The sequence below is a fragment of the Phyllobates terribilis genome, unplaced genomic scaffold (genome assembly GCF_046119375.1).
Source record: "Phyllobates terribilis strain yellow unplaced genomic scaffold, ASM4611937v1 Scaffold_74__1_contigs__length_7073193, whole genome shotgun sequence".
In the NCBI taxonomy this organism is placed as follows: Eukaryota; Metazoa; Chordata; class Amphibia; order Anura; family Dendrobatidae; genus Phyllobates; species Phyllobates terribilis.
The window spans coordinates 3853490-3878672 of record NW_027362834.1 but is presented as its reverse complement, the minus strand read 5'-3'; the positions used below and the strand labels follow the sequence as shown (position 1 = coordinate 3878672).

The window sequence follows — 25183 nt, the reverse complement described above, 5'->3', positions numbered from 1 at the left end:
TATGGCGGTCTCTGTGAGCTTCTCAGTGACATTCAGCCATCCAGGTATCCCGCCTGCAGTAGACGGAATGTGGCAATGGAACGCTGGCTGCGCGTGTCATAATAGGCTCTGAGCCTTTATATACCTGCGCACAGCAGCAGCCACCTTCAGTCTGCTGCTGGACAGCCAGCAGCAGCAGCAGCAGGAGAGGTAATTAATCAGCAACCCTCCTGCTAAGGGTAGACAGCTGCTCGTTCCACCCCCCCCCCCGCCTTAATTGGTTCTCCTCCCTTCCAACGGTGTTGAGGCGGGTGGGAACAGCCGGGGGTTGAGGGTACTGTGCTAAAAGAGGTGGAGTTATGCAGATCTAAAACGCGTGGATTGCAGCAGCAGCAAGCCGAAAAGTGCAGGCATGTGAGGGATCTAGAGGTTGACAGCATGTCTTCTTAACGGGAGTCCAGGTGGCCATCTCCACAAATGGACTTTTCAGAATCCTTGGGTGGCACCGTAGTCGGAAACCAATTCTGGTTATCGCTTCTCGGCCTTTTGGCTAAGATCAAGTGTAGTATCTGTTCTTATCAGTTTAATATCTGATACGTCCCCTATCTGGGGACCATATATTAAATGGATTTTTAGAACAGGGAGATGGAAAAAGAGCTTGCTCTGTCCACTCCACGCATTGACCTGGTATTGCAGTATCTCCAGGACCGGTGCACCCCTTCTTTAATGCAGTTTCTAAAATCAGAAAGAATTGAATTCAATGCTTTTTGTTCATTTTGCTTGTTTGTCGGATTTTGGGATGGACTCTTTGGCTTTGCTTTTCTTCTCCTCATTGGATTTTTCATGTTAAAAGTTGCAGAAGCCAGATGACAAGCTCATTTTGGTTCAACTTCAGCAACTGTGCATTGCATTGCCATGTAATGTAATGTAATGCAATGCTATCTATCTAGCTCTCCCTCTATACTTCCTTTTGGATAAACAGACATATTAGGCAAGCATTTTGGAGCTTTCACCTAAATAACTACAGGTGGTGAGATAAGCTGCACAATATAATTGACCTTTCAGTATATTGTTGCACACACACCATCTATTTAGCAAATGCCCTTGTTATCAACAGCAGCCTTTTAAACTCACCTGAGCTAACAGGTATGTGAGCTGGTTACTCTGCTGCGCTTAAAATTTCTTTTTTGGTTTGCTACAATGCCTTTTCTGAAACGTTGTCTCCCTCTGCTGGAACACTGACTTCATTCATTTAATGCCTGCAGACTATAAAAGAGAAGCCAACCCAAAAAGTTTGGTTGATTAGTCTGTGGCATTCTTTTAAACTGTTGCTTATGGCGGTCTCTGTGAGCTTCTCAGTGACATTCAGCCATCCAGGTATCCCGCCTGCAGTAGACGGAATGTGGCAATGGAACACTGGCTGCGCGTGTCATAATAGGCTCTGAGCCTTTATATACCTGCGCACAGCAGCAGCCACCTTCAGTCTGCTGCTGGACAGCCAGCAGCAGCAGCAGCAGGAGAGGTAATTAATCAGCAACCCTCCTGCTAAGGGTAGACAGCTGCTCGTTCCACCCCCCCCCCCCCCGCCTTAATTGGTTCTTCTCCCTTCCAACGGTGTTGAGGCGGGTGGGAACAGCCGGGGGTTGAGGGTACTGTGCTAAAAGAGGTGGAGTTATGCAGATCTAAAACGCGTGGATTGCAGCAGCAGCAAGCCGAAAAGTGCAGGCATGTGAGGGATCTAGAGGTTGACAGCATGTCTTCTTAACGGGAGTCCAGGTGGCCATCTCCACAAATGGACTTTTCAGAATCCTTGGGTGGCACCGTAGTCGGAAACCAATTCTGGTTATCGCTTCTCGGCCTTTTGGCTAAGATCAAGTGTAGTATCTGTTCTTATCAGTTTAATATCTGATACGTCCCCTATCTGGGGACCATATATTAAATGGATTTTTAGAACAGGGAGATAGAAAAAGAGCTTGCTCTGTCCACTCCACGCATTGACCTGGTATTGCAGTATCTCCAGGACCGGTGCACCCCTTCTTTAATGCAGTTTCTAAAATCAGAAAGAATTGAATTCAATGCTTTTTGTTCATTTTGCTTGTTTGTCGGATTTTGGGATGGACTCTTTGGCTTTGCTTTTCTTCTCCTCATTGGATTTTTCATGTTAAAAGTTGCAGAAGCCAGATGACAAGCTCATTTTGGTTCAACTTCAGCAACTGTGCATTGCATTGCCATGTAATGTAATGTAATGCAATGCTATCTATCTAGCTCTCCCTCTATACTTCCTTTTGGATAAACAGACATATTAGGCAAGCATTTTGGAGCTTTCACCTAAATAACTACAGGTGGTGAGATAAGCTGCACAATATAATTGACCTTTCAGTATATTGTTGCACACACACCATCTATTTAGCAAATGCCCTTGTTATCAACAGCAGCCTTTTAAACTCACCTGAGCTAACAGGTATGTGAGCTGGTTACTCTGCTGCGCTTAAAATTTCTTTTTTGGTTTGCTACAATGCCTTTTCTGAAACGTTGTCTCCCTCTGCTGCAACACTGACTTCTTTCATTTAATGCCTGCAGACTATAAAAGAGAAACCAACCCAAAAAGTTTGGTTGATTAGTCTGTGGCATTCTTTTAAACTGTTGCTTATGGCGGTCTCTGTGAGCTTCTCAGTGACATTCAGCCATCCAGGTATCCCGCCTGCAGTAGACGGAATGTGGCAATGGAACGCTGGCTGCGCGTGTCATAATAGGCTCTGAGCCTTTATATACCTGCGCACAGCAGCAGCCACCTTCAGTCTGCTGCTGGACAGCCAGCAGCAGCAGCAGCAGGAGAGGTAATTAATCAGCAACCCTCCTGCTAAGGGTAGACAGCTGCTCGTTCCACCCCCCCCCCCCCCCGCCTTAATTGGTTCTCCTCCCTTCCAACGGTGTTGAGGCGGGTGGGAACAGCCGGGGGTTGAGGGTACTGTGCTAAAAGAGGTGGAGTTATGCAGATCTAAAACGCGTGGATTGCAGCAGCAGCAAGCCGAAAAGTGCAGGCATGTGAGGGATCTAGAGGTTGACAGCATGTCTTCTTAACGGGAGTCCAGGTGGCCATCTCCACAAATGGACTTTTCAGAATCCTTGGGTGGCACCGTAGTCGGAAACCAATTCTGGTTATCGCTTCTCGGCCTTTTGGCTAAGATCAAGTGTAGTATCTGTTCTTATCAGTTTAATATCTGATACGTCCCCTATCTGGGGACCATATATTAAATGGATTTTTAGAACAGGGAGATGGAAAAAGAGCTTGCTCTGTCCACTCCACGCATTGACCTGGTATTGCAGTATCTCCAGGACCGGTGCACCCCTTCTTTAATGCAGTTTCTAAAATCAGAAAGAATTGAATTCAATGCTTTTTGTTCATTTTGCTTGTTTGTCGGATTTTGGGATGGACTCTTTGGCTTTGCTTTTCTTCTCCTCATTGGATTTTTCATGTTAAAAGTTGCAGAAGCCAGATGACAAGCTCATTTTGGTTCAACTTCAGCAACTGTGCATTGCATTGCCATGTAATGTAATGTAATGCAATGCTATCTATCTAGCTCTCCCTCTATACTTCCTTTTGGATAAACAGACATATTAGGCAAGCATTTTGGAGCTTTCACCTAAATAACTACAGGTGGTGAGATAAGCTGCACAATATAATTGACCTTTCAGTATATTGTTGCACACACACCATCTATTTAGCAAATGCCCTTGTTATCAACAGCAGCCTTTTAAACTCACCTGAGCTAACAGGTATGTGAGCTGGTTACTCTGCTGAGCTTAAAATTTCTTTTTTGGTTTGCTACAATGCCTTTTCTGAAACGTTGTCTCCCTCTGCTGGAACACTGACTTCTTTCATTTAATGCCTGCAGACTATAAAAGAGAAACCAACCCAAAAAGTTTGGTTGATTAGTCTGTGGCATTCTTTTAAACTGTTGCTTATGGCGGTCTCTGTGAGCTTCTCAGTGACATTCAGCCATCCAGGTATCCCGCCTGCAGTAGACGGAATGTGGCAATGGAACGCTGGCTGCGCGTGTCATAATAGGCTCTGAGCCTTTATATACCTGCGCACAGCAGCAGCCACCTTCAGTCTGCTGCTGGACAGCCAGCAGCAGCAGCAGCAGGAGAGGTAATTAATCAGCAACCCTCCTGCTAAGGGTAGACAGCTGCTCGTTCCACCCCCCCCCCCGCCTTAATTGGTTCTCCTCCCTTCCAACGGTGTTGAGGCGGGTGGGAACAGCCGGGGGTTGAGGGTACTGTGCTAAAAGAGGTGGAGTTATGCAGATCTAAAACGCGTGGATTGCAGCAGCAGCAAGCCGAAAAGTGCAGGCATGTGAGGGATCTAGAGGTTGACAGCATGTCTTCTTAACGGGAGTCCAGGTGGCCATCTCCACAAATGGACTTTTCAGAATCCTTGGGTGGCACCGTAGTCGGAAACCAATTCTGGTTATCGCTTCTCGGCCTTTTGGCTAAGATCAAGTGTAGTATCTGTTCTTATCAGTTTAATATCTGATACGTCCCCTATCTGGGGACCATATATTAAATGGATTTTTAGAACAGGGAGATGGAAAAAGAGCTTGCTCTGTCCACTCCACGCATTGACCTGGTATTGCAGTATCTCCAGGACCGGTGCACCCCTTCTTTAATGCAGTTTCTAAAATCAGAAAGAATTGAATTCAATGCTTTTTGTTCATTTTGCTTGTTTGTCGGATTTTGGGATGGACTCTTTGGCTTTGCTTTTCTTCTCCTCATTGGATTTTTCATGTTAAAAGTTGCAGAAGCCAGATGACAAGCTCATTTTGGTTCAACTTCAGCAACTGTGCATTGCATTGCCATGTAATGTAATGTAATGCAATGCTATCTATCTAGCTCTCCCTCTATACTTCCTTTTGGATAAACAGACATTTTAGGCAAGCATTTTGGAGCTTTCACCTAAATAACTACAGGTGGTGAGATAAGCTGCACAATATAATTGACCTTTCAGTATATTGTTGCACACACACCATCTATTTAGCAAATGCCCTTGTTATCATCAGCAGCCTTTTAAACTCACCTGAGCTAACAGGTATGTGAGCTGGTTACTCTGCTGCGCTTAAAATTTCTTTTTTGGTTTGCTACAATGCCTTTTCTGAAACGTTGTCTCCCTCTGCTGGAACACTGACTTCTTTCATTTAATGCCTGCAGACTATAAAAGAGAAACCAACCCAAAAAGTTTGGTTGATTAGTCTGTGGCATTCTTTTAAACTGTTGCTTATGGCGGTCTCTGTGAGCTTCTCAGTGACATTCAGCCATCCAGGTATCCCGCCTGCAGTAGACAGAATGTGGCAATGGAACGCTGGCTGCGCGTGTCATAATAGGCTCTGAGCCTTTATATACCTGCGCACAGCAGCAGCCACCTTCAGTCTGCTGCTGGACAGCCAGCAGCAGCAGCAGCAGGAGAGGTAATTAATCAGCAACCCTCCTGCTAAGGGTAGACAGCTGCTCATTCCACCCCCCCCCCCCCGCCTTAATTGGTTCTCCTCCCTTCCAACGGTGTTGAGGCGGGTGGGAACAGCCGGGGGTTGAGGGTACTGTGCTAAAAGAGGTGGAGTTATGCAGATCTAAAACGCGTGGATTGCAGCAGCAGCAAGCCGAAAAGTGCAGGCATGTGAGGGATCTAGAGGTTGACAGCATGTCTTCTTAACGGGAGTCCAGGTGGCCATCTCCACAAATGGACTTTTCAGAATCCTTGGGTGGCACCGTAGTTGGAAACCAATTCTGGTTATCGCTTCTCGGCCTTTTGGCTAAGATCAAGTGTAGTATCTGTTCTTATCAGTTTAATATCTGATACGTCCCCTATCTGGGGACCATATATTAAATGGATTTTTAGAACAGGGAGATGGAAAAAGAGCTTGCTCTGTCCACTCCACGCATTGACCTGGTATTGCAGTATCTCCAGGACCGGTGCACCCCTTCTTTAATGCAGTTTCTAAAATCAGAAAGAATTGAATTCAATGCTTTTTGTTCATTTTGCTTGTTTGTCGGATTTTGGGATGGACTCTTTGGCTTTGCTTTTCTTCTCCTCATTGGATTTTTCATGTTAAAAGTTGCAGAAGCCAGATGACAAGCTCATTTTGGTTCAACTTCAGCAACTGTGCATTGCATTGCCATGTAATGTAATGTAATGCAATGCTATCTATCTAGCTCTCCCTCTATACTTCCTTTTGGATAAACAGACATATTAGGCAAGCATTTTGGAGCTTTCACCTAAATAACTACAGGTGGTGAGATAAGCTGCACAATATAATTGGCCTTTCAGTATATTGTTGCACACACACCATCTATTTAGCAAATGCCCTTGTTATCAACAGCAGCCTTTTAAACTCACCTGAGCTAACAGGTATGTGAGCTGGTTACTCTGCTGCGCTTAAAATTTCTTTTTTGGTTTGCTACAATGCCTTTTCTGAAACGTTGTCTCCCTCTGCTGGAACACTGACTTCTTTCATTTAATGCCTGCAGACTATAAAAGAGAAACCAACCCAAAAAGTTTGGTTGATTAGTCTGTGGCATTCTTTTAAACTGTTGCTTATGGCGGTCTCTGTGAGCTTCTCAGTGACATTCAGCCATCCAGGTATCCCGCCTGCAGTAGACGGAATGTGGCAATGGAATGCTGGCTGCGCGTGTCATAATAGGCTCTGAGCCTTTATATACCTGCGCACAGCAGCAGCCACCTTCAGTCTGCTGCTGGACAGCCAGCAGCAGCAGGAGAGGTAATTAATCAGCAACCCTCCTGCTAAGGGTAGACAGCTGCTCGTTCCACCCCCCCCCCCCCCCGCCTTAATTGGTTCTCCTCCCTTCCAACGGTGTTGAGGCGGGTGGGAACAGCCGGGGGTTGAGGGTACTGTGCTAAAAGAGGTGGAGTTATGCAGATCTAAAACGCGTGGATTGCAGCAGCAGCAAGCCGAAAAGTGCAGGCATGTGAGGGATCTAGAGGTTGACAGCATGTCTTCTTAACGGGAGTCCAGGTGGCCATCTCCACAAATGGACTTTTCAGAATCCTTGGGTGGCACCGTAGTCGGAAACCAATTCTGGTTATCGCTTCTCGGCCTTTTGGCTAAGATCAAGTGTAGTATCTGTTCTTATCAGTTTAATATCTGATACGTCCCCTATCTGGGGACCATATATTAAATGGATTTTTAGAACAGGGAGATGGAAAAAGAGCTTGCTCTGTCCACTCCACGCATTGACCTGGTATTGCAGTATCTCCAGGACCGGTGCACCCCTTCTTTAATGCAGTTTCTAAAATCAGAAAGAATTGAATTCAATGCTTTTTGTTCATTTTGCTTGTTTGTCGGATTTTGGGATGGACTCTTTGGCTTTGCTTTTCTTCTCCTCATTGGATTTTTCATGTTAAAAGTTGCAGAAGCCAGATGACAAGCTCATTTTGGTTCAACTTCAGCAACTGTGCATTGCATTGCCATGTAATGTAATGTAATGCAATGCTATCTATCTAGCTCTCCCTCTATACTTCCTTTTGGATAAACAGACATATTAGGCAAGCATTTTGGAGCTTTCACCTAAATAACTACAGGTGGTGAGATAAGCTGCACAATATAATTGACCTTTCAGTATATTGTTGCACACACACCATCTATTTAGCAAATGCCCTTGTTATCAACAGCAGCCTTTTAAACTCACCTGAGCTAACAGGTATGTGAGCTGGTTACTCTGCTGCGCTTAAAATTTCTTTTTTGGTTTGCTACAATGCCTTTTCTGAAACGTTGTCTCCCTCTGCTGGAACACTGACTTCTTTCATTTAATGCCTGCAGACTATAAAAGAGAAACCAACCCAAAAAGTTTGGTTGATTAGTCTGTGGCATTCTTTTAAACTGTTGCTTATGGCGGTCTCTGTGAGCTTCTCAGTGACATTCAGCCATCCAGGTATCCCGCCTGCAGTAGACGGAATGTGGCAATGGAACGCTGGCTGCGCGTGTCATAATAGGCTCTGAGCCTTTATATACCTGCGCACAGCAGCAGCCACCTTCAGTCTGCTGCTGGACAGCCAGCAGCAGCAGCAGCAGGAGAGGTAATTAATCAGCAACCCTCCTGCTAAGGGTAGACAGCTGCTCGTTCCACCCCCCCCCCCCCGCCTTAATTGGTTCTCCTCCCTTCCAACGGTGTTGAGGCGGGTGGGAACAGCCGGGGGTTGAGGGTACTGTGCTAAAAGAGGTGGAGTTATGCAGATCTAAAACGCGTGGATTGCAGCAGCAGCAAGCCGAAAAGTGCAGGCATGTGAGGGATCTAGAGGTTGACAGCATGTCTTCTTAACGGGAGTCCAGGTGGCCATCTCCACAAATGGACTTTTCAGAATCCTTGGGTGGCACCGTAGTTGGAAACCAATTCTGGTTATCGCTTCTCGGCCTTTTGGCTAAGATCAAGTGTAGTATCTGTTCTTATCAGTTTAATATCTGATACGTCCCCTATCTGGGGACCATATATTAAATGGATTTTTAGAACAGGGAGATGGAAAAAGAGCTTGCTCTGTCCACTCCACGCATTGACCTGGTATTGCAGTATCTCCAGGACCGGTGCACCCCTTCTTTAATGCAGTTTCTAAAATCAGAAAGAATTGAATTCAATGCTTTTTGTTCATTTTGCTTGTTTGTCGGATTTTGGGATGGACTCTTTGGCTTTGCTTTTCTTCTCCTCATTGGATTTTTCATGTTAAAAGTTGCAGAAGCCAGATGACAAGCTCATTTTGGTTCAACTTCAGCAACTGTGCATTGCATTGCCATGTAATGTAATGTAATGCAATGCTATCTATCTAGCTCTCCCTCTATACTTCCTTTTGGATAAACAGACATATTAGGCAAGCATTTTGGAGCTTTCACCTAAATAACTACAGGTGGTGAGATAAGCTGCACAATATAATTGGCCTTTCAGTATATTGTTGCACACACACCATCTATTTAGCAAATGCCCTTGTTATCAACAGCAGCCTTTTAAACTCACCTGAGCTAACAGGTATGTGAGCTGGTTACTCTGCTGCGCTTAAAATTTCTTTTTTGGTTTGCTACAATGCCTTTTCTGAAACGTTGTCTCCCTCTGCTGGAACACTGACTTCTTTCATTTAATGCCTGCAGACTATAAAAGAGAAACCAACCCAAAAAGTTTGGTTGATTAGTCTGTGGCATTCTTTTAAACTGTTGCTTATGGCGGTCTCTGTGAGCTTCTCAGTGACATTCAGCCATCCAGGTATCCCGCCTGCAGTAGACGGAATGTGGCAATGGAATGCTGGCTGCGCGTGTCATAATAGGCTCTGAGCCTTTATATACCTGCGCACAGCAGCAGCCACCTTCAGTCTGCTGCTGGACAGCCAGCAGCAGCAGCAGCAGGAGAGGTAATTAATCAGCAACCCTCCTGCTAAGGGTAGACAGCTGCTCGTTCCACCCCCCCCCCGCCTTAATTGGTTCTCCTCCCTTCCAACGGTGTTGAGGCGGGTGGGAACAGCCGGGGGTTGAGGGTACTGTGCTAAAAGAGGTGGAGTTATGCAGATCTAAAACGCGTGGATTGCAGCAGCAGCAAGCCGAAAAGTGCAGGCATGTGAGGGATCTAGAGGTTGACAGCATGTCTTCTTAACGGGAGTCCAGGTGGCCATCTCCACAAATGGACTTTTCAGAATCCTTGGGTGGCACCGTAGTCGGAAACCAATTCTGGTTATCGCTTCTCGGCCTTTTGGCTAAGATCAAGTGTAGTATCTGTTCTTATCAGTTTAATATCTGATACGTCCCCTATCTGGGGACCATATATTAAATGGATTTTTAGAACAGGGAGATGGAAAAAGAGCTTGCTCTGTCCACTCCACGCATTGACCTGGTATTGCAGTATCTCCAGGACCGGTGCACCCCTTCTTTAATGCAGTTTCTAAAATCAGAAAGAATTGAATTCAATGCTTTTTGTTCATTTTGCTTGTTTGTCGGATTTTGGGATGGACTCTTTGGCTTTGCTTTTCTTCTCCTCATTGGATTTTTCATGTTAAAAGTTGCAGAAGCCAGATGACAAGCTCATTTTGGTTCAACTTCAGCAACTGTGCATTGCATTGCCATGTAATGTAATGTAATGCAATGCTATCTATCTAGCTCTCCCTCTATACTTCCTTTTGGATAAACAGACATATTAGGCAAGCATTTTGGAGCTTTCACCTAAATAACTACAGGTGGTGAGATAAGCTGCACAATATAATTGACCTTTCAGTATATTGTTGCACACACACCATCTATTTAGCAAATGCCCTTGTTATCAACAGCAGCCTTTTAAACTCACCTGAGCTAACAGGTATGTGAGCTGGTTACTCTGCTGCGCTTAAAATTTCTTTTTTGGTTTGCTACAATGCCTTTTCTGAAACGTTGTCTCCCTCTGCTGGAACACTGACTTCTTTCATTTAATGCCTGCAGACTATAAAAGAGAAACCAACCCAAAAAGTTTGGTTGATTAGTCTGTGGCATTCTTTTAAACTGTTGCTTATGGCGGTCTCTGTGAGCTTCTCAGTGACATTCAGCCATCCAGGTATCCCGCCTGCAGTAGACGGAATGTGGCAATGGAACGCTGGCTGCGCGTGTCATAATAGGCTCTGAGCCTTTATATACCTGCGCACAGCAGCAGCCACCTTCAGTCTGCTGCTGGACAGCCAGCAGCAGCTGGAGAGGTAATTAATCAGCAACCCTCCTGCTAAGGGTAGACAGCTGCTCGTTCCACCCCCCCCCCCGCCTTAATTGGTTCTCCTCCCTTCCAACGGTGTTGAGGCGGGTGGGAACAGCCGGGGGTTGAGGGTACTGTGCTAAAAGAGGTGGAGTTATGCAGATCTAAAACGCGTGGATTGCAGCAGCAGCAAGCCGAAAAGTGCAGGCATGTGAGGGATCTAGAGGTTGACAGCATGTCTTCTTAACGGGAGTCCAGGTGGCCATCTCCACAAATGGACTTTTCAGAATCCTTGGGTGGCACCGTAGTCGGAAACCAATTCTGGTTATCGCTTCTCGGCCTTTTGGCTAAGATCAAGTGTAGTATCTGTTCTTATCAGTTTAATATCTGATACGTACCCTATCTGGGGACCATATATTAAATGGATTTTTAGAACAGGGAGATGGAAAAAGAGCTTGCTCTGTCCACTCCACGCATTGACCTGGTATTGCAGTATCTCCAGGACCGGTGCACCCCTTCTTTAATGCAGTTTCTAAAATCAGAAAGAATTGAATTCAATGCTTTTTGTTCATTTTGCTTGTTTGTCGGATTTTGGGATGGACTCTTTGGCTTTGCTTTTCTTCTCCTCATTGGATTTTTCATGTTAAAAGTTGCAGAAGCCAGATGACAAGCTCATTTTGGTTCAACTTCAGCAACTGTGCATTGCATTGCCATGTAATGTAATGTAATGCAATGCTATCTATCTAGCTCTCCCTCTATACTTCCTTTTGGATAAACAGACATATTAGGCAAGCATTTTGGAGCTTTCACCTAAATAACTACAGGTGGTGAGATAAGCTGCACAATATAATTGACCTTTCAGTATATTGTTGCACACACACCATCTATTTAGCAAATGCCCTTGTTATCAACAGCAGCCTTTTAAACTCACCTGAGCTAACAGGTATGTGAGCTGGTTACTCTGCTGCGCTTAAAATTTCTTTTTTGGTTTGCTACAATGCCTTTTCTGAAACGTTGTCTCCCTCTGCTGGAACACTGACTTCTTTCATTTAATGCCTGCAGACTATAAAAGAGAAACCAACCCAAAAAGTTTGGTTGATTAGTCTGTGGCATTCTTTTAAACTGTTGCTTATGGCGGTCTCTGTGAGCTTCTCAGTGACATTCAGCCATCCAGGTATCCCGCCTGCAGTAGACGGAATGTGGCAATGGAACGCTGGCTGCGCGTGTCATAATAGGCTCTGAGCCTTTATATACCTGCGCACAGCAGCAGCCACCTTCAGTCTGCTGCTGGACAGCCCGCAGCAGCAGCAGCAGGAGAGGTAATTAATCAGCAACCCTCCTGCTAAGGGTAGACAGCTGCTCGTTCCACCCCCCCCCCCGCCTTAATTGGTTCTCCTCCCTTCCAACGGTGTTGAGGCGGGTGGGAACAGCCGGGGGTTGAGGGTACTGTGCTAAAAGAGGTGGAGTTATGCAGATTTAAAACGCGTGGATTGCAGCAGCAGCAAGCCGAAAAGTGCAGGCATGTGAGGGATCTAGAGGTTGACAGCATGTCTTCTTAACGGGAGTCCAGGTGGCCATCTCCACAAATGGACTTTTCAGAATCCTTGGGTGGCACCGTAGTCGGAAACCAATTCTGGTTATCGCTTCTCGGCCTTTTGGCTAAGATCAAGTGTAGTATCTGTTCTTATCAGTTTAATATCTGATACGTCCCCTATCTGGGGACCATATATTAAATGGATTTTTAGAACAGGGAGATGGAAAAAGAGCTTGCTCTTTCCACTCCACGCATTGACCTGGTATTGCAGTATCTCCAGGACCGGTGCACCCCTTCTTTAATGCAGTTTCTAAAATCAGAAAGAATTGAATTCAATGCTTTTTGTTCATTTTGCTTGTTTGTCGGATTTTGGGATGGACTCTTTGGCTTTGCTTATCTTCTCCTCATTGGATTTTTCATGTTAAAAGTTGCAGAAGCCAGATGACAAGCTCATTTTGGTTCAACTTCAGCAACTGTGCATTGCATTGCCATGTAATGTAATGTAATGCAATGCTATCTATCTAGCTCTCCCTCTATACTTCCTTTTGGATAAACAGACATATTAGGCAAGCATTTTGGAGCTTTCACCTAAATAACTACAGGTGGTGAGATAAGCTGCACAATATAATTGACCTTTCAGTATATTGTTGCACACACACCATCTATTTAGCAAATGCCCTTGTTATCAACAGCAGCCTTTTAAACTCACCTGAGCTAACAGGTATGTGAGCTGGTTACTCTGCTGCGCTTAAAATTTATTTTTTGGTTTGCTACAATGCCTTTTCTGAAACGTTGTCTCCCTCTGCTGGAACACTGACTTCTTTCATTTAATGCCTGCAGACTATAAAAGAGAAACCAACCCAAAAAGTTTGGTTGATTAGTCTGTGGCATTCTTTTAAACTGTTGCTTATGGCGGTCTCTGTGAGCTTCTCAGTGACATTCAGCCATCCAGGTATCCCGCCTGCAGTAGACGGAATGTGGCAATGGAACGCTGGCTGCGCGTGTCATAATAGGCTCTGAGCCTTTATATACCTGCGCACAGCAGCAGCCACCTTCAGTCTGCTGCTGGACAGCCAGCAGCAGCAGCAGCAGGAGAGGTAATTAATCAGCAACCCTCCTGCTAAGGGTAGACAGCTGCTCGTTCCACCCCCCCCCCCGCCTTAATTGGTTCTCCTCCCTTCCAACGGTGTTGAGGCGGGTGGGAACAGCCGGGGGTTGAGGGTACTGTGCTAAAAGAGGTGGAGTTATGCAGATCTAAAACGCGTGGATTGCAGTAGCAGCAAGCCGAAAAGTGCAGGCATGTGAGGGATCTAGATGTTGACAGCATGTCTTCTTAACGGGAGTCCAGGTGGCCATCTCCACAAATGGACTTTTCAGAATCCTTGGGTGGCACCGTAGTCGGAAACCAATTCTGGTTATCGCTTCTCGGCCTTTTGGCTAAGATCAAGTGTAGTATCGGTTCTTATCAGTTTAATATCTGATACGTCCCCTATCTGGGGACCATATATTAAATGGATTTTTAGAACAGGGAGATGGAAAAAGAGCTTGCTCTGTCCACTCCACGCATTGACCTGGTATTGCAGTATCTCCAGGACCGGTGCACCCCTTCTTTAATGCAGTTTCTAAAATCAGAAAGAATTGAATTCAATGCTTTTTGTTCATTTTGCTTGTTTGTCGGATTTTGGGATGGACTCTTTGGCTTTGCTTTTCTTCTCCTCATTGGATTTTTCATGTTAAAAGTTGCAGAAGCCAGATGACAAGCTCATTTTGGTTCAACTTCAGCAACTGTGCATTGCATTGCCATGTAATGTAATGTAATGCAATGCTATCTATCTAGCTCTCCCTCTATACTTCCTTTTGGATAAACAGACATATTAGGCAAGCATTTTGGAGCTTTCACCTAAATAACTACAGGTGGTGAGATAAGCTGCACAATATAATTGACCTTTAAGTATATTGTTGCACACACACCATCTATTTAGCAAATGCCCTTGTTATCAACAGCAGCCTTTTAAACTCACCTGAGCTAACAGGTATGTGAGCTGGTTACTCTGCTGCGCTTAAAATTTCTTTTTTGGTTTGCTACAATGCCTTTTCTGAAACGTTGTCTCCCTCTGCTGGAACACTGACTTCTTTCATTTAATGCCTGCAGACTATAAAAGAGAAACCAACCCAAAAAGTTTGGTTGATTAGTCTGTGGCATTCTTTTAAACTGTTGCTTATGGCGGTCTCTGTGAGCTTCTCAGTGACATTCAGCCATCCAGGTATCCCGCCTGCAGTAGACGGAATGTGGCAATGGAACGCTGGCTGCGCGTGTCATAATAGGCTCTGAGCCTTTATATACCTGCGCACAGCAGCAGCCACCTTCAGTCTGCTGCTGGACAGCCAGCAGCAGCAGCAGCAGGAGAGGTAATTAATCAGCAACCCTCCTGCTAAGGGTAGACAGCTGCTCGTTCCACCCCCCCCCCCCCGCCTTAATTGGTTCTCCTCCCTTCCAACGGTGTTGAGGCGGGTGGGAACAGCCGGGGGTTGAGGGTACTGTTCTAAAAGAGGTGGAGTTATGCAGATCTAAAACGCGTGGATTGCAGCAGCAGCAAGCCGAAAAGTGCAGGCATGTGAGGGATCTAGAGGTTGACAGCATGTCTTCTTAACGGGAGTCCAGGTGGCCATCTCCACAAATGGACTTTTCAGAATCCTTGGGTGGCACCGTAGTCGGAAACCAATTCTGGTTATCGCTTCTCGGCCTTTTGGCTAAGATCAAGTGTAGTATCTGTTCTTATCAGTTTAATATCTGATACGTCCCCTATCTGGGGACCATATATTAAATGGATTTTTAGAACAGGGAGATGGAAAAAGAGCTTGCTCTGTCCACTCCACGCATTGACCTGGTATTGCAGTATCTCCAGGACCGGTGCACCCCTTCTTTAATGCAGTTTCTAAAATCAGAAAGAATTGAATTCAATGCTTTTTGTTCATTTTGCTTGTTTGTCGGATTTTGGGATGGACTCTTTGGATTTGCTTTTCTTCTCCTCATTGGATTTTTCATGTTAAAAGTTGCAGAAGCCAGATGACAAGCTCATTTTGGTTCAACTTCAGCAACTGTGCATTGCATTGCCATGTAATGTAATGTAATGCAATGCTATCTATCTAGCTCTCCCTCTATACTTCCTTTTGGATAAACAGACATATTAGGCAAGCATTTTGGAGCTTTCAACTAAATAACTACAGGTGGTGAGATAAGCTGCACAATATAATTGACCTTTCAGTATATTGTTGCACACACACCATCTATTTAGCAAATGCCCTTGTTATCAACAGCAGCCTTTTAAACTCACCTGAGCTAACAGGTATGTGAGCTGGTTACTCTGCTGCGCTTAAAATTTCTTTTTTGGTTTGCTACAATGCCTTTTCTGAAACGTTGTCTCCCTCTGCTGGAACACTGACTTCTTTCATTTAATGCCTGCAGACTATAAAAGAGAAACCAACCCAAAAAGTTTGGTTGATTAGTCTGTGGCATTCTTTTAAACTGTTGCTTATGGCGGTCTCTGTGAGCTTCTCAGTGACATTCAGTCATCCAGGTATCCCGCCTGCAGTAGACGGAATGTGGCAATGGAACGCTGGCTGCGCGTGTCATAATAGGCTCTGAGCCTTTATATACCTGCGCACAGCAGCAGCCACCTTCAGTCTGCTGCTGGACAGCCAGCAGCAGCAGCAGCAGGAGAGGTAATTAATCAGCAACCCTCCTGCTAAGGGTAGACAGCTGCTCGTTCCACCCCCCCCCCGCCTTAATTGGTTCTCCTCCCTTCCAACGGTGTTGAGGCGGGTGGGAACAGCCGGGGGTTGAGGGTACTGTGCTAAAAGAGGTGGAGTTATGCAGATCTAAAACGCGTGGATTGCAGCAGCAGCAAGCCGAAAAGTGCAGGCATGTGAGGGATCTAGAGGTTGACAGCATGTCTTCTTAACGGGAGTCCAGGTGGCCATCTCCACAAATGGACTTTTCAGAATCCTTGGGTGGCACAGTAGTCGGAATCCAATTCTGGTTATCGCTTCTCGGCCTTTTGGCTAAGATCAAGTGTAGTATCTGTTCTTATCAGTTTAATATCTGATACGTCCCCTATCTGGGGACCATATATTAAATGGATTTTTAGAACAGGGAGATGGAAAAAGAGCTTGCTCTGTCCACTCCACGCATTGACCTGGTATTGCAGTATCTCCAGGACCGGTGCACCCCTTCTTTAATGCAGTTTCTAAAATCAGAAAGAATTGAATTCAATGCTTTTTGTTCATTTTGCTTGTTTGTCGGATTTTGGGATGGACTCTTTGGCTTTGCTTTTCTTCTCCTCATTGGATTTTTCATGTTAAAAGTTGCAGAAGCCAGATGACAAGCTCATTTTGGTTCAACTTCAGCAACTGTGCATTGCATTGCCATGTAATGTAATGTAATGCAATGCTATCTATCTAGCTCTCCCTCTATACTTCCTTTTGGATAAACAGACATATTAGGCAAGCATTTTGGAGCTTTCACCTAAATAACTACAGGTGGTGAGATAAGCTGCACAATATAATTGACCTTTCAGTATATTGTTGCACACACACCATCTATTTAGCAAATGCCCTTGTTATCAACAGCAGCCTTTTAAACTCACCTGAGCTAACAGGTATGTGAGCTGGTTACTCTGCTGCGCTTAAAATTTCTTTTTTGGTTTGCTACAATGCCTTTTCTGAAACGTTGTCTCCCTCTTCTGGAACACTGACTTCTTTCATTTAATGCCTGCAGACTATAAAAGAGAAACCAACCCAAAAAGTTTGGTTGATTAGTCTGTGGCATTCTTTTAAACTGTTGCTTATGGCGGTCTCTGTGAGCTTCTCAGTGACATTCAGCCATCCAGGTATCCCGCCTGCAGTAGACGGAATGTGGCAATGGAACGCTGGCTGCGCGTGTCATAATAGGCTCTGAGCCTTTATATACCTGCGCACAGCAGCAGCCACCTTCAGTCTGCTGCTGGACAGCCAGCAGCAGCAGCAGCAGGAGAGGTAATTAATCAGCAACCCTCCTGCTAAGGGTAGACAGCTGCTCGTTCCACCCCCCCCCCGCCTTAATTGGTTCTCCTCCCTTCCAACGGTGTTGAGGCGGGTGGGAACAGCCGGGGGTTGAGGGTACTGTGCTAAAAGAGGTGGAGTTATGCAGATCTAAAACGCGTGGATAGCAGCAGCAGCAAGCCGAAAAGTGCAGGCATGTGAGGGATCTAGAGGTTGACAGCATGTCTTCTTAACGGGAGTCCAGGTGGCCATCTCCACAAATGGACTTTTCAGAATCCTTGGGTGGCACAGTAGTCGGAATCCAATTCTGGTTATCGCTTCTCGGCCTTTTGGCTAAGATCAAGTGTAGTATCTGTTCTTATCAGTTTAATATCTGATACGTCCCCTATCTGGGGACCATATATTAAATGGATTTTTAGAACAGGGAGATGGAAAAAGAGCTTGCTCTGTCCACTCCACGCATTGACCTGGTATTGCAGTATCTCCAGGACCGGTGCACCCCTTCTTTAATGCAGTTTCTAAAATCAGAAAGAATTGAATTCAATGCTTTTTGTTCATTTTGCTTGTTTGTCGGATTTTGGGATGGACTCTTTGGCTTTGCTTTTCTTCTCCTCATTGGATTTTTCATGTTAAAAGTTGCAGAAGCCAGATGACAAGCTCATTTTGGTTCAACTTCAGCAACTGTGCATTGCATTGCCATGTAATGTAATGTAATGCAATGCTATCTATCTAGCTCTCCCTCTATACTTCCTTTTGGATAAACAGACATATTAGGCAAGCATTTTGGAGCTTTCACCTAAATAACTACAGGTGGTGAGATAAGCTGCACAATATAATTGACCTTTCAGTATATTGTTGCACACACACCATCTATTTAGCAAATGCCCTTGTTATCAACAGCAGCCTTTTAAACTCACCTGAGCTAACAGGTATGTGAGCTGGTTACTCTGCTGCGCTTAAAATTTCTTTTTTGGTTTGCTACAATGCCTTTTCTGAAACGTTGTCTCCCTCTGCTGGAACACTGACTTCTTTCATTTAATGCCTGCAGACTATAAAAGAGAAACCAACCCAAAAAGTTTGGTTGATTAGTCTGTGGCATTCTTTTAAACTGTTGCTTATGGCGGTCTCTGTGAGCTTCTCAGTGACATTCAGCCATCCAGGTATCCCGCCTGCAGTAGACGGAATGTGGCAATGGAACGCTGGCTGCGCGTGTCATAATAGGCTCTGAGCCTTTATATACCTGCGCACAGCAGCAGCCACCTTCAGTCTGCTGCTGGACAGCCAGCAGCAGCAGCAGCAGGAGAGGTAATTAATCAGCAACCCTCCTGCTAAGGGTAGACAGCTGCTCGTTCCACCCCCCCCCCCGCCTTAATTGGTTCTCCTCCCTTCCAACGGTGTTGAGGCGGGTGGGAACAGCCGGGGGTTGAGGGTACTGTGCTAAAAGAGGTGGAGTTATGCAGATCTAAAACGCGTGGATTGCAGCAGCAGCAAGCCGAAAAGTGCAGGCATGTGAGGGATCTAGAGGTTGACAGCATGTCTTCTTAACGGGAGTCCAGGTGGCCATCTCCACAAAAGGACTTTTCAGAATCCTTGGGTGGCACCGTAGTCGGAAACCAATTCTGGTTATCGCTTCTCGGCCTTTTGGCTAAGATCAAGTGTAGTATCTGTTCTTATCAGTTTAATATCTGATACGTCCCCTATCTGGGGACCATATATTAAATGGATTTTTAGAACAGGGAGATGGAAAAAGAGCTTGCTCTGTCCACTCCACGCATTGACCTGGTATTGCAGTATCTCCAGGACCGGTGCACCCCTTCTTTAATGCAGTTTCTAAAACTAGAAAGAATTGAATTCAATGCTTTTTGTTCATTTTGCTTGTTTGTCGGATTTTGGGATGGACTCTTTGGCTTTGCTTTTCTTCTCCTCATTGGATTTTTCATGTTAAAAGTTGCAGAAGCCAGATGACAAGCTCATTTTGGTTCAACTTCAGCAACTGTGCATTGCATTGCCATGTATTGTAATGTAATGCAATGCTATCTATCTAGCTCTCCCTCTATACTTCCTTTTGGATAAACAGACATATTAGGCAAGCATTTTGGAGCTTTCACCTAAATAACTACAGGTGGTGAGATAAGCTGCACAATATAATTGACCTTTCAGTATATTGTTGCACACACACCATCTATTTAGCAAATGCCCTTGTTATCAACAGCAGCCTTTTAAACTCACCTGAGCTAACAGGTATGTGAGCTGGTTACTCTGCTGCGCTTAAAATTTCTTTTTTGGTTTGCTACAATGCCTTTTCTGAAACGTTGTCTCCCTCTGCTGGAATACTGACTTCTTTCATTTAATGCCTGCAGACTATAAAAGAGAAACCAACCCAAAAAGTTTGGTTGATTAGTCTGTGGCATTCTTTTAAACTGTTGCTTATGGCGGTCTCTGTGAGCTTCTCAGTGACATTCAGCCATCCAGGTATCCCGCCTGCAGTAGACGGAATGTGGCAATGGAACGCTGGCTGCGCGTGTCATAATAGGCTCTGAGCCTTTATATACCTGCGCACAGCAGCAGCCACCTTCAGTCTGCTGCTGGACAGCCAGCAGCAGCAGCAGCAGGAGAGGTAATTAATCAGCAACCCTCCTGCTAAGGGTAGACAGCTGCTCGTTCCACCCCCCCCCCCCGCCTTAATTGGTTCTCCTCCCTTCCAACGGTGTTGAGGCGGGTGGGAACAGCCGGGGGTTGAGGGTACTGTGCTAAAAGAGGTGGAGTTATGCAGATCTAAAACGCGTGGATTGCAGCAGCAGCAAGCCGAAAAGTGCAGGCATGTGAGGGATCTAGAGGTTGACAGCATGTCTTCTTAACGGGAGTCCAGGTGGCCATCTCCACAAAAGGACTTTTCAGAATCCTTGGGTGGCACCGTAGTCGGAAACCAATTCTGGTTATCGCTTCTCGGCCTTTTGGCTAAGATCAAGTGTAGTATCTGTTCTTATCAGTTTAATATCTGATACGGCCCCTATCTGGGGACCATATATTAAATGGATTTTTAGAACAGGGAGATGGAAAAAGAGCTTGCTCTGTCCACTCCACGCATTGACCTGGTATTGCAGTATCTCCAGGACCGGTGCACCCCTTCTTTAATGCAGTTTCTAAAACTAGAAAGAATTGAATTCAATGCTTTTTGTTCATTTTGCTTGTTTGTCGGATTTTGGGATGGACTCTTTGGCTTTGCTTTTCTTCTCCTCATTGGATTTTTCATGTTAAAAGTTGCAGAAGCCAGATGACAAGCTCATTTTGGTTCAACTTCAGCAACTGTGCATTGCATTGCCATGTAATGTAATGTAATGCAATGCTATCTATCTAGCTCTCCCTCTATACTTCCTTTTGGATAAACAGACATATTAGGCAAGCATTTTGGAGCTTTCACCTAAATAACTACAGGTGGTGAGATAAGCTGCACAATATAATTGACCTTTCAGTATATTGTTGCACACACACCATCTATTTAGCAAATGCCCTTGTTATCAACAGCAGCCTTTTAAACTCACCTGAGCTAACAGGTATGTGAGCTGGTTACTCTGCTGCGCTTAAAATTTCTTTTTTGGTTTGCTACAATGCCTTTTCTGAAACGTTGTCTCCCTCTGCTGGAACACTGACTTCTTTCATTTAATGCCTGCAGACTATAAAAGAGAAACCAACCCAAAAAGTTTGGTTGATTAGTCTGTGGCATTCTTTTAAACTGTTGCTTATGGCGGTCTCTGTGAGCTTCTCAGTGACATTCAGCCATCCAGGTATCCCGCCTGCAGTAGACGGAATGTGGCAATGGAACGCTGGCTGCGCGTGTCATAATAGGCTCTGAGCCTTTATATACCTGCGCACAGCAGCAGCCACCTTCAGTCTGCTGCTGGACAGCCAGCAGCAGCAGCAGCAGGAGAGGTAATTAATCAGCAACCCTCCTGCTAAGGGTAGACAGCTGCTCGTTCCACCCCCCCCCCCGCCTTAATTGGTTCTCCTCCCTTCCAACGGTGTTGAGGCGGGTGGGAACAGCCGGGGGTTGAGGGTACTGTGCTAAAAGAGGTGGAGTTATGCAGATCTAAAACGCGTGGATTGCAGCAGCAGCAAGCCGAAAAGTGCAGGCATGTGAGGGATCTAGAGGTTGACAGCATGTCTTCTTAACGGGAGTCCAGGTGGCCATCTCCACAAATGAACTTTTCAGAATCCTTGGGTGGCACCGTAGTCGGAAAGCAATTCTGGTTATCGCTTCTCGGCCTTTTGGCTAAGATCAAGTGTAGTATCTGTTCTTATCAGTTTAATATCTGATACGTCCCCTATCTGGGGACCATATATTAAATGGATTTTTAGAACAGGGAGATGGAAAAAGAGCTTGCTCTGTCCACTCCACGCATTGACCTGGTATTGCAGTATCTCCAGGACCGGTGCACCCCTTCTTTAATGCAGTTTCTAAAATCAGAAAGAATTGAATTCAATGCTTTTTGTTCATTTTGCTTGTTTGTCGGATTTTGGGATGGACTCTTTGGCTTTGCTTTTCTTCTCCTCATTGGATTTTTCATGTTAAAAGTTGCAGAAGCCAGATGACAAGCTCATTTTGGTTCAACTTCAGCAACTGTGCATTGCATTGCCATGTAATGTAATGTAATGCAATGCTATCTATCTAGCTCTCCCTCTATACTTCCTTTTGGATAAACAGACATATTAGGCAAGCATTTTGGAGCTTTCACCTAAATAACTACAGGTGGTGAGATAAGCTGCACAATATAATTGACCTTTCAGTATATTGTTGCACACACACCATCTATTTAGCAAATGCCCTTGTTATCAACAGCAGCCTTTTAAACTCACCTGAGCTAACAGGTATGTGAGCTGGTTACTCTGCTGCGCTTAAAATTTCTTTTTTGGTTTGCTACAATGCCTTTTCTGAAACGTTGTCTCCCTCTGCTGGAACACTGACTTCTTTCATTTAATGCCTGCAGACTATAAAAGAGAAACCAACCCAAAAAGTTTGGTTGATTAGTCTGTGGCATTCTTTTAAACTGTTGCTTATGGCGGTCTCTGTGAGCTTCTCAGTGACATTCAGCCATCCAGGTATCTCGCCTGCAGTAGACGGAATGTGGCAATGGAACGCTGGCTGCGCGTGTCATAATAGGCTCTGAGCCTTTATATACCTGCGCACAGCAGCAGCCACCTTCAGTCTGCTGCTGGACAGCCAGCAGCAGCAGCAGCAGGAGAGGTAATTAATCAGCAACCCTCCTGCTAAGGGTAGACAGCTGCTCGTTCCACCCCCACCCCCCCGCCTTAATTGGTTCTCCTCCCTTCCAACGGTGTTGAGGCGGGTGGGAACAGCCGGGGGTTGAGGGTACTGTGCTAAAAGAGGTGGAGTTATGCAGATCTAAAACGCGTGGATTGCAGCAGCAGCAAGCCGAAAAGTGCAGGCATGTGAGGGATCTAGAGGTTGACAGCATGTCTTCTTAACGGGAGTCCAGGTGGCCATCTCCACAAATGGACTTTTCAGAATCCTTGGGTGGCACCGTAGTCGGAAACCAATTCTGGTTATCGCTTCTCGGCCTTTTGGCTAAGATCAAGTGTAGTATCTGTTCTTATCAGTTTAATATCTGATACGTCCCCTATCTGGGGACCATATATTAAATGGATTTTTAGAACAGGGAGATGGAAAAAGAGCTTGCTCTGTCCACTCCACGCATTGACCTGGTATTGCAGTATCTCCAGGACCGGTGCACCCCTTCTTTAATGCAGTTTCTAAAATCAGAAAGAATTGAATTCAATGCTTTTTGTTCATTTTGCTTGTTTGTCGGATTTTGGGATGGACTCTTTGGCTTTGCTTTTCTTCTCCTCATTGGATTTTTCATGTTAAAAGTTGCAGAAGCCAGATGACAAGCTCATTTTGGTTCAACTTCAGCAACTGTGCATTGCATTGCCATGTAATGTAATGTAATGCAATGCTATCTATCTAGCTCTCCCTCTATACTTCCTTTTGGATAAACAGACATATTAGGCAAGCATTTTGGAGCTTTCACCTAAATAACTACAGGTGGTGAGATAAGCTGCACAATATAATTGACCTTTCAGTATATTGTTGCACACACACCATCTATTTAGCAAATGCCCTTGTTATCAACAGCAGCCTTTTAAACTCACCTGAGCTAACAGGTATGTGAGCTGGTTACTCTGCTGCGCTTAAAATTTCTTTTTTGGTTTGCTACAATGTCTTTTCTGAAACGTTGTCTCCCTCTGCTGGAACACTGACTTCTTTCATTTAATGCCTGCAGACTATAAAAGAGAAACCAACCCAAAAAGTTTGGTTGATTAGTCTGTGGCATTCTTTTAAACTGTTGCTTATGGCGGTCTCTGTGAGCTTCTCAGTGACATTCAGCCATCCAGGTATCCCGCCTGCAGTAGACGGAATGTGGCAATGGAACGCTGGCTGCGCGTGTCATAATAGGCTCTGAGCCTTTATATACCTGCGCACAGCAGCAGCCACCTTCAGTCTGCTGCTGGACAGCCAGCAGCAGCAGCAGCAGGAGAGGTAATTAATCAGCAACCCTCCTGCTAAGGGTAGACAGCTGCTCGTTCCACCCCCCCCCCGCCTTAATTGGTTCTCCTCCCTTCCAACGGTGTTGAGGCGGGTGGGAACAGCCGGGGGTTGAGGGTACTGTGCTAAAAGAGGTGGAGTTATGCAGATCTAAAACGCGTGGATTGCAGCAGCAGCAAGCCGAAAAGTGCAGGCATGTGAGGGATCTAGAGGTTGACAGCATGTCTTCTTAACGGGAGTCCAGGTGGCCATCTCCACAAATGGACTTTTCAGAATCCTTGGGTGGCACCATAGTCGGAAACCAATTCTGGTTATCGCTTCTCGGCCTTTTGGCTATGATCAAGTGTAGTATCTGTTCTTATCAGTTTAATATCTGATACGTCCCCTATCTGGGGACCATATATTAAATGGATTTTTAGAACAGGGAGATGGAAAAAGAGCTTGCTCTGTCCACTCCACGCATTGACCTGGTATTGCAGTATCTCCAGGACCGGTGCACCCCTTCTTTAATGCAGTTTCTAAAATCAGAAAGAATTGAATTCAATGCTTTTTGTTCATTTTGCTTGTTTGTCGGATTTTGGGATGGACTCTTTGGCTTTGCTTTTCTTCTCCTCATTGGATTTTTCATGTTAAAAGTTGCAGAAGCCAGATGACAAGCTCATTTTGGTTCAACTTCAGCAACTGTGCATTGCATTGCCATGTAATGTAATGTAATGCAATGCTATCTATCTAGCTCTCCCTCTATACTTCCTTTTGGATAAACAGACATATTAGGCAAGCATTTTGGAGCTTTCACCTAAATAACTACAGGTGGTGAGATAAGCTGCACAATATAATTGACCTTTCAGTATATTGTTGCACACACACCATCTATTTAGCAAATGCCCTTGTTATCAACAGCAGCCTTTTAAACTCACCTGAGCTAACAGGTATGTGAGCTGGTTACTCTGCTGAGCTTAAAATTTCTTTTTTGGTTTGCTACAATGCCTTTTCTGAAACGTTGTCTCCCTCTGCTGGAACACTGACTTCTTTCATTTAATGCCTGCAGACTATAAAAGAGAAACCAACCCAAAAAGTTTGGTTGATTAGTCTGTGGCATTCTTTTAAACTGTTGCTTATGGCGGTCTCTGTGAGCTTCTTAGTGACATTCAGCCATCCAGGTATCCCGCCTGCAGTAGACGGAATGTGGCAATGGAACGCTGGCTGCGCGTGTCATAATAGGCTCTGAGCCTTTATATACCTGCGCACAGCAGCAGCCACCTTCAGTCTGCTGCTGGACAGCCAGCAGCAGCAGCAGCAGGAGAGGTAATTAATCAGCAACCCTCCTGCTAAGGGTAGACAGCTGCTCGTTCCACCCCCCCCGCCTT

The 25183-nt window shown here is 45.2% G+C and overlaps 19 non-coding genes across 19 annotated transcripts; all 19 read left to right on the top strand.

The window, feature by feature from the left end:
* The first annotated feature begins 509 nt into the window (after positions 1–509).
* Positions 510–700, top strand: LOC141195329 (U2 spliceosomal RNA). The gene has a single exon (XR_012267924.1). It is a non-coding gene; the product is annotated as a U2 spliceosomal RNA (small nuclear RNA).
* Positions 701–1824: 1124 nt separating this feature from the next.
* LOC141195930 (U2 spliceosomal RNA) lies at positions 1825–2015 on the top strand. Its single transcript, XR_012268501.1, has one exon. It is a non-coding gene; the product is annotated as a U2 spliceosomal RNA (small nuclear RNA).
* Positions 2016–3140: 1125 nt separating this feature from the next.
* LOC141195328 (U2 spliceosomal RNA) lies at positions 3141–3331 on the top strand. The gene has a single exon (XR_012267923.1). It is a non-coding gene; the product is annotated as a U2 spliceosomal RNA (small nuclear RNA).
* Positions 3332–4452: 1121 nt separating this feature from the next.
* LOC141195327 (U2 spliceosomal RNA) lies at positions 4453–4643 on the top strand. Its single transcript, XR_012267922.1, has one exon. It is a non-coding gene; the product is annotated as a U2 spliceosomal RNA (small nuclear RNA).
* A 1123-nt stretch (positions 4644–5766) lies between these two features.
* LOC141195326 (U2 spliceosomal RNA) lies at positions 5767–5957 on the top strand. The gene has a single exon (XR_012267921.1). It is a non-coding gene; the product is annotated as a U2 spliceosomal RNA (small nuclear RNA).
* A 1119-nt stretch (positions 5958–7076) lies between these two features.
* LOC141195324 (U2 spliceosomal RNA) lies at positions 7077–7267 on the top strand. Its single transcript, XR_012267920.1, has one exon. It is a non-coding gene; the product is annotated as a U2 spliceosomal RNA (small nuclear RNA).
* A 1123-nt stretch (positions 7268–8390) lies between these two features.
* Positions 8391–8581, top strand: LOC141195323 (U2 spliceosomal RNA). The gene has a single exon (XR_012267919.1). It is a non-coding gene; the product is annotated as a U2 spliceosomal RNA (small nuclear RNA).
* Positions 8582–9701: 1120 nt separating this feature from the next.
* On the top strand, positions 9702–9892 carry LOC141195321 (U2 spliceosomal RNA). Its single transcript, XR_012267917.1, has one exon. It is a non-coding gene; the product is annotated as a U2 spliceosomal RNA (small nuclear RNA).
* A 1115-nt stretch (positions 9893–11007) lies between these two features.
* LOC141196080 (U2 spliceosomal RNA) lies at positions 11008–11198 on the top strand. The gene has a single exon (XR_012268646.1). It is a non-coding gene; the product is annotated as a U2 spliceosomal RNA (small nuclear RNA).
* Positions 11199–12319: 1121 nt separating this feature from the next.
* LOC141196507 (U2 spliceosomal RNA) lies at positions 12320–12510 on the top strand. Its single transcript, XR_012268943.1, has one exon. It is a non-coding gene; the product is annotated as a U2 spliceosomal RNA (small nuclear RNA).
* A 1121-nt stretch (positions 12511–13631) lies between these two features.
* On the top strand, positions 13632–13822 carry LOC141196025 (U2 spliceosomal RNA). The gene has a single exon (XR_012268594.1). It is a non-coding gene; the product is annotated as a U2 spliceosomal RNA (small nuclear RNA).
* A 1123-nt stretch (positions 13823–14945) lies between these two features.
* LOC141195320 (U2 spliceosomal RNA) lies at positions 14946–15136 on the top strand. Its single transcript, XR_012267916.1, has one exon. It is a non-coding gene; the product is annotated as a U2 spliceosomal RNA (small nuclear RNA).
* A 1120-nt stretch (positions 15137–16256) lies between these two features.
* On the top strand, positions 16257–16447 carry LOC141195319 (U2 spliceosomal RNA). The gene has a single exon (XR_012267915.1). It is a non-coding gene; the product is annotated as a U2 spliceosomal RNA (small nuclear RNA).
* Positions 16448–17567: 1120 nt separating this feature from the next.
* On the top strand, positions 17568–17758 carry LOC141195318 (U2 spliceosomal RNA). Its single transcript, XR_012267914.1, has one exon. It is a non-coding gene; the product is annotated as a U2 spliceosomal RNA (small nuclear RNA).
* Positions 17759–18879: 1121 nt separating this feature from the next.
* Positions 18880–19070, top strand: LOC141195317 (U2 spliceosomal RNA). The gene has a single exon (XR_012267913.1). It is a non-coding gene; the product is annotated as a U2 spliceosomal RNA (small nuclear RNA).
* Positions 19071–20192: 1122 nt separating this feature from the next.
* LOC141196069 (U2 spliceosomal RNA) lies at positions 20193–20383 on the top strand. The gene has a single exon (XR_012268635.1). It is a non-coding gene; the product is annotated as a U2 spliceosomal RNA (small nuclear RNA).
* A 1121-nt stretch (positions 20384–21504) lies between these two features.
* LOC141195316 (U2 spliceosomal RNA) lies at positions 21505–21695 on the top strand. The gene has a single exon (XR_012267912.1). It is a non-coding gene; the product is annotated as a U2 spliceosomal RNA (small nuclear RNA).
* Positions 21696–22818: 1123 nt separating this feature from the next.
* LOC141195315 (U2 spliceosomal RNA) lies at positions 22819–23009 on the top strand. The gene has a single exon (XR_012267911.1). It is a non-coding gene; the product is annotated as a U2 spliceosomal RNA (small nuclear RNA).
* A 1120-nt stretch (positions 23010–24129) lies between these two features.
* Positions 24130–24320, top strand: LOC141195947 (U2 spliceosomal RNA). The gene has a single exon (XR_012268518.1). It is a non-coding gene; the product is annotated as a U2 spliceosomal RNA (small nuclear RNA).
* The last annotated feature ends 863 nt before the right edge of the window (positions 24321–25183 follow it).